We start from the raw sequence: 8015 nt of genomic DNA, 5'->3' as shown, positions 1-8015 counted from the left end.
AATTAAGGAGACACAAAAGCTCAAGCTTGGGGATGCCCAAGGCATCCCAAGATAATATTTCAAGAAGTCTCAAGCATCTAAGCTTGGGGATGCCCCGGTTGGCATCCCACCTTTCTTCTTCAACAACTATCGGTTAGTTTCGGTTGATCCTAAGTTTTTGCTTCTTCACATGATATTTGCCATTATAAAAATGTCATTTTATTTTGCTTTGCTTGATGTTTGAATAAAATTCCAAGATCTGAAATTCTTAAATGTTAGAGAGTCTTCACATAGTTGCATAATTATTCAACTACTCATTGATCTTCACTTATATCTTTTGGAGCAGTTTGTCATTTGCTCTAGATCTTCACTTATATCTTTTGGAGTAGTTTGTCATTTGCTCTAGAGCATGGTGGTAGTTTTATTTTGAAGAAATAGATGAACTCTCATGCTTCACTTAGATTATTTTGAGAGTCTTAATAGCATGGTAATTTGCTTAAAATCCTAATATGCTAGGTATTCAAGAATAATAAAACTTTCTTATGAGTGCGTTGAATACTAAGAGAAGTTTGATGCTTGATGATTGTTTGGAGATATGGGGGTAATAATATCAAAGTTGTGCTAGTTGAGTAGTTGTGAAATTGAGAAATGCTTGTGTTAAAGTTTGCAAGTCCCGTAGCATGCACGTATGGTAAACGTTGTGTAACAAATTTGAAACATGAGGTGTTATTTGATTGTCTTCCTTATGAGTGGCGGTCGGGGACGAGCGATGGTCTTTTCCTACCAATCTATCCCCCTAGGAGCATGCGTGTAGTGCCGAGGTTTTTGATGACTTGTAGATTTTTGCAATAAGTATGTGAGTTGTTTATGACTAATGTTGAGTCTATGGATTATACGCACTCTCACCCTTCCATCCTTGCTAGCCTCTTCGGTACCGTGCATTGCCCTTTCTCACATTGAGAGTTGGCGCAAACTTCGCCGGTGCATCCAAATCCCGTGATATGATACGCTCTGTCACACATAAACCTCCTTATATCTTCCTCAAAATAGCCACCATACCTACCTATTATAGCATTTCCATAGCCATTCCGAGATATATTGCCATGCAACTTTCCACTATTCCGTTTATTATGACACGCATCATCATTGTCATATTGCTTAGCATGATCATGTAGTTGACATAGTATTTGTGGCAAAGCCACCATTCATAATTCTTTCATACATGTCACTCTTGGTTCATTGCATATCCCGGTACACCGTCGGAGGCATTCATATAGAGTCATCTTTGTTCTAGTATCGAGTTGTAATCATTGAGTTGTAAATAAATAGAAGTGTGATGATCATCATTATTAGAGCATTGTCCCAAGTGAGGAATAAAAAAAAGAGAAAGGCCAAAAAAAGAGAGAAGCCCCCCCCAAAAAGAAAGGCCATAAAAAAGAGAGAAGGCCCAAAAAATGAGAGAAAAAGAGAGAAGGGACAATGTTACTATCCTTTTACCACACTTGTGCTTCAAAGTAGCACCATGATCTTCATAGTAGAGAGTCTCTCATGTTATCACTTTCATATACTAGTGGGAATTTTTCATTATAGAACTTGGCTTGTATATTCCAACAATGGGCCTCCTCAAGTGCCCTAGGTCTTCGTGAGCAAGCAAGTTGGATGCACACCCACTTAGTTTCTTTTGTTGAGCTTTCATACATTTATAGCTCTAGTGCATCCGTTGCATGGCAATCCCTACTCCTTGCATTAACATCAATCGGTGGGCATCTCCATAGCCCATTGATTAGCCTCGTTGATGTGAGACTTTCTCCTTTTTGTCTTCTCCACATAACCCCCCTCATTATATTCTATTCCACCCATAGTGCTATATCCATGGCTCGCGCTCATGTATTGCGTGAAAGTTTATAGGTTTGAGATTACTAAAGTATGAAACAATTGCTTGGCTTGTCATCAGGGTTGTGCATGATGAGAGCATTCTTGTGTGATGAAAATGAAACATGACTAAACTATATGATTTTGTAGGGATGAACTTTCTTTGGCCATGTTATTTTGAGAAGACATAATTGCTTACTTAGTATGCTTGAAGTATTATCATTTTTATGTCAATATGAACTTTTGTCTTGAATCTTTCGGATCTGAATATTCATACCACAATTAAGAAGAATCGCGTTAGATTATGCCAACTAGCATTCCACATCAAAAATTCTTTCTTTTATCATTTACCTACTCGAGGACGAGCAGGAATTAAGCTTGGGGATGCTTGATACGTCTCCAAAGTATCTATAATTTTTTATTGCTCCATGCTATGTTATCTACTGTTTTGGGCAATATTGGGCTTTATTATCCACTTTTATATTATTTTTGGGACTAACCTATTAACCGGAGGCCCAGCCCAGAATTGTTGTTTTTTTGCCTATTTCAGTGTTTCGAAGAAAAAGAATATCAAACGGAGTCGAAACGAAACGAAATCAACTAGAGAAGTTATTTTTGGAAGGAAAGCTACCGGATGGACTTGGACCCCACGTCAGGAGCCAAGGGAGGTGCTCACGAGGGTGGGGGGGCGCCCCCTAGGGCGCGCCCCCTGCCTCGTGGGGCCCCCAAAGCTCCACCGACGTACTTCCTGCACCCATATATACTCACGTACCCTAAAACTTCCAGAACACACAATAGGTCGGGAGTTCCGCCGCCAGCAGCCTCCGTAGCCACTGAAAACCAATCTAGACCCGTTCCGGCACCCTGTCGGAGGGGGAATCCTTCTCCGGTGGCCATCTTCATCATCCCGGCGCTCTCCATGACGAGGATGGAGTAGTTCTCCCTCGGGGCTGAGGGTATGTACCAGTAGCTATGTGTTTGATCTCTCTCTCTCTCTCTCTCTCTCTCTCTCTCTCGTGTTCTTGAGGTGGTACGATCTTGATGTATCGCGAGCTTTGCTCTTATAGTTGGATCTTATGTTTCCCCCCCCCCCTCTACTCTCTTGTAATGAATTGAGTTTCCCCTTTGGAGTTATCTTATCGGATTGAGTCTTTAAAGATTTGAGAACACTTGATGTATGTCTTGCCGTGCGTATCTGTGGTGACAATGGGATACCACGTGATTCACTTGATGTACGTTTTAGTGATCAACTTGCGGGTTCCGCCCATGAACCTATGCATAGGGGTTGGCACACGTTTTCGTCGTGATTCTCCGGTAGAAACTTTGGGGCACTCTTTGAGGTCCTATGTGTTGGTTGAATAGATGAATCTGAGATTGTGTGATGCATATCGTATAATCATACCCACAGATACTTGAGGTGATATTGGAGTATCTAGGTGACATTAGGGTTTTGGTTTATTTGTGTCTTAAGGTGTTATTCTAGTACGAACTCTAGGGTTGTTTGTGACACTTATAGGAATAGCCCAACGGATTGATTGGAAAGAATAACTTTGAGGTGGTTTCGTACCCTACCATAATCTCTTTGTTTGTTCTCCGCTATTAGTGACTTTGGAGTGACTCTTTGTTGCATGTTGAGAGATAGTTATATGATCCAATTATGTTATTATTGTTGAGAGAACTTACACTAGCGAAAGTATGAACCCTAGGCCTTGTTTCAACACATTGCAATACCGTTTACGCTCACTTTTATCATTAGTTACCTTGCTGTTTTTATATTTTCATATTACAAATACCCATATCTACTATCCATATACCACTTGTATCACCATCTCTTCGCCGAACTAGTGCACCTATACAATTTACCATTGTATTGGGTGTGTTGGGGACACAAGAGACTCTTTGTTATTTGGTTGCAGGGTTGCTTGAGAGAGACCATCTTCGTCCTACGCCTCCTACGGATTGATAAACCTTAGGTCATCCACTTGAGGGAAATTTGCTACTGTCCTACAAACCTCTGCACTTGGAGGCCCAACAACGTCTACAAGAAGAAGGTTGTGTAGTAGACATCACGTATCAACGGGCTATGGAGATGCCCATCAATAGATATCAATGTGAGTGAGTAGGGATTGCCATGCAACGGATGCACTAGAGCTATAAGTGTATGGAAGCTCAAAAAGAAACTAAGTGGGTGTGCATCCAACTCGCTTGCTCACGAAGACCTAGGGCATTTTGAGGAAGCCCATCATTGGAATATACAAGCCAAGTTCTATAATGTAAAATTCCCACTAGTATATGAAAGTGGCAACATAGGAGACTCTCTATCATGAAGATCATGCTGCTCCTTTGAAGCACAAGTGTGGTAAAAGGATAGTAGCATTGCCCCTTCTCTGTTTTTCTCTCATTTTTATGTTTTTTTATTTGGGCCTTTTCTCTCTTTTTTATGGCCTCTTTTTTTGGATCAGAGTCTCATCCCGACTTGTGGGGGAATCATAGTCTCCATCATCCTTTCCTCACTGGGACAATGCTCTAATAATGATGATCATCACACTTTTACTTACTTACAACTCAAGGATTACAACTCAATACTTAGAACAAGATATGACTCTATATGAATGGCTCCGGCAGTGTACCAGGATGTGCAATGACTCATGAGTGACATGTATGAAAGAATTATGAACGGTGGCTTTGCCACAAATACGATGTCAACTACATGATCATGCAAAGCAATATGACAATGACGAAGCGTGTCATAATAAACGGAACGGTGGAAAGTTGCATGGCAATATTTCTCGGAATGGCTATGGAAATGCCATGATATGTAGGTATGGTGGCTGTTTTGAGGAAGGTATATGGTGGGTTTAAGGTACCGACCAAAGTTGCGCGATACTAAAGAGGCTAGCAATGGTGGAAGGGTGAGAGTGCGTATAATCCATGGACTCAACATTAGTCATAAAGAATTCACATACTTATTGCAAAAATCTATTAGTTATCGAAACAAAGTACTATGCGCATGCTCCTAGGGGGATAGATTGGTAGTAAAATACCATCGCTCATCCCCGACCGCCACTCATAAGGAAGACAATCAATAAATAAATCATGCTCCGACTTCATCACATAACTGTTCACCATACGTGCATGCTATGAGAATCACAAACTTTAACACAAGTATTTCTCAAATTCATAACTACTCACTAGCATGACTCTAATATTACCATCCTCATATCTCAAAACAATCATCAAGTATCAAACTTCTCATAGTATTCAATGCACTTTATATGAAAGTTTTTATTATATCCCTCTTGGATGCCCATCATATTAGGACTAAATTCATAACCAAAGAAAATTACCATGCTGTTTAGGACTCTCAAAATAATATAAGTGAAGCATAAGAGATCAATTATTTCTACAAAATAGAACCACCGTCGTGCTCTAAAAGATATAAGTGAAGCACTAGAGCAACAACAAACTACTCCGAAAGATATAAGTGAAGATCAATCAGTAGTCAAATAATTATGCAACTATATGAAGACTCTCTAACATTTAAGAATTTCAGATCTTGGTATTTTATTCAAACAGCAAGCAAAACAAAATAAAATAAAATGACGCTCCAAGCAAAACACATGTCATGTGGTGAATAAAAATATAGCTCCAAGTAAAGTTACCGATGAACGAAAACGAAAGAGGGGATGCCTTCCGAGGCATCCCCAAGCTTAGGCTCTTGGTTGTCCTTGAATATTACCTTGGGGCACCTTGGGCATCCCCAAGCTTAGGCTCTTGCCACTCCTTATTTCATAGTCTATCGAATCTTTACCCAAAACTTGAAAACTTCACAACACAAAACTTAACAGAAAACTCGTAAGCTCCGTTAGCGAAAGAAAACAAAACACCTCTTCAAGGTAGTGTAATGAACTCATTATTTATTTATATTGGTGTTAAACCTACTGTATTCCAACTTCTATATGGTTTATAAACTCTTTTACTAGCCATAGATTCATCAAAATAAGTAAACAACACATGAAAAACAGATTCTGTCAAAAACAGAACAGTCTGTAGTAATCTGTAACTAATGCAAAATTATGGAACCCCAAAAATTCTAAAATAAGTTGATGGACTCGAGGAATTTATCTATTAATCTATGCAAAAAGAATTAACTAAATATCACTCTCCAATAAAAAATGGCAGCAATTCTCGTGAGCGCTAAAGTTTCTGTTTTTTACAGCATGATCGCAAAGACTTTTCCCAAGTCTTCCGAGAGGTTCTACTTGGCACAAACACTAATTAAAAGCATAAAACCACATATAAACAGAGGCTAGATGAATTATTTATTACTAAACAGGAACAAAAAGCAAGGAACAAAAATAAAGTTGGGTTGCCTCCCAACAAGCGCTATCGTTTAACGCCCCTAGCTAGGCATGATGATTTCAATGATGCTTACATAAAAGATAAGAATTGTAACATAACAAGAGCATCATGAAGCATATGACAAGCACATTTAAGTCTAACCCACTTCCTATGCATAGGGATTTTGTGAGCAAACAACTTATGGGAACAATAATCAACTAGCATAGGAGGGCAAAACAAGCATAACTTCAAAACTTTAAGCACATAGAGAGGAAACTTGATATTATTGCAATTCCTACAAGCATATGTTCCTCCCTCATAATAATTTTCAGTAGCATCATGAATGAATTCAACAATATAACCATCACATAGAGCATTATTTTCATGATCTACAAGCATAGTAATTTTATTACTCTCCACATAAGCAAATTTCTTCTCATGAATAATAGTGGGAGTAAACTCAACAAAATAATTACCATGTGAGGCATAATCCAATTGAAAACTAAAATTATGATGAGAAGTTTAATGTTTATCATTATTCTTAATAGCATACAAGTAATCACAATAATCATCATAGATAGCAACTTTGTTCACATAATCAATTTGAACCTCTTCCGAAATAGTGGATTCATCACTAAGTAAAGTCATGACCTCTCCAAATCCACTTTCATAATTATGACAATAAGATTCAACACCCTCTGAAATAGTGGGATCATTACTTCCTGAAGTTGACACTCTTCGAAACCCACTTTCATCAATATAATCATCATAAATAGGAGGCATGCTGTCATCATAATAAATTTGATCATCAAAACTTGGGGGACAAAAATATCATATTCATCAAACATAGCATCCCCAAGCTTGTGGCTTTGCATATCATTAGCATCATGGATATTCAAAGAATTCACACTAACAACATTGCAATCATGCTCATCATTCGAAGATTTAGTGCCAAACATTTTATAGACTTCTTCTTCTAGCATTTGAGCACAACTTTCCTTTCCATCATTCTCACGAAAGATGTTAAAAAGATGAAGCGTATGAGGGAAACTCAATTCCATTTTTTGTAGTTTTCTTTTATAAACTAAACTAGTGCTAAAACAAGAAACAAAAGATTTGATTGCAAGATCTAAAGATATAACTTCAAGCGCTAACCTCCCTGGCAATGGCGCCAGAAAAGAGCTTGATGTCTACTACACAACCTTCTTCTTGTAGACGTTGTTGGGCCTCCAAGTGCAGAGGTTTGTAGGACAGTAGCAAATTTCCCTCAAGTGGATGACCTAAGGTTTATCAATCCGTAGGAGGCACATGATGAAGATGGTCTCTCTCAAACAACCCTGCAACCAAATAACAAAGAGTCTCTTGTGTCCCCAACACACCCAATACAATGGTAAATTGTATAGGTGCACTAGTTCGGCGAAGAGATGGTGATACAAGTGGTATATGGATAGTAGATATGGGTATTTGTAATCTGAAAATATAAAAACAGCAAGGTAACTAATGATAAAAGTGAGCGTAAACGGTATTGCAATGTGTTGAAACAAGGCCTAGGGTTCATACTTTCGCTAGTGTAAGTTCCCTCAACAATAATAACATAATTGGATCATATAACTATCCCTCAACATGCAACAAAGAGTCACTCCAAAGTCACTAATAGCGGAGAACAAACAAAGAGATTATGGTAGGGTACGAAACCACCTCAAAGTTATCCTTTCTGATCGATCTATTCAAGAGTCCATAGTAAAATAACATGAAGCTATTCTTTCCGTTCAATCTATCATAGAGTTCGTACTAGAATAACACCTTAAGACACAAATCAACCA

Source organism: Triticum dicoccoides, chromosome 3A (assembly GCF_002162155.2).
Source record: "Triticum dicoccoides isolate Atlit2015 ecotype Zavitan chromosome 3A, WEW_v2.0, whole genome shotgun sequence".
Classification (NCBI taxonomy): Eukaryota; Viridiplantae; Streptophyta; class Magnoliopsida; order Poales; family Poaceae; genus Triticum; species Triticum dicoccoides.
The sequence above is the reverse complement of the archived record's forward strand: the minus strand, read 5'-3'. Positions refer to the sequence as shown.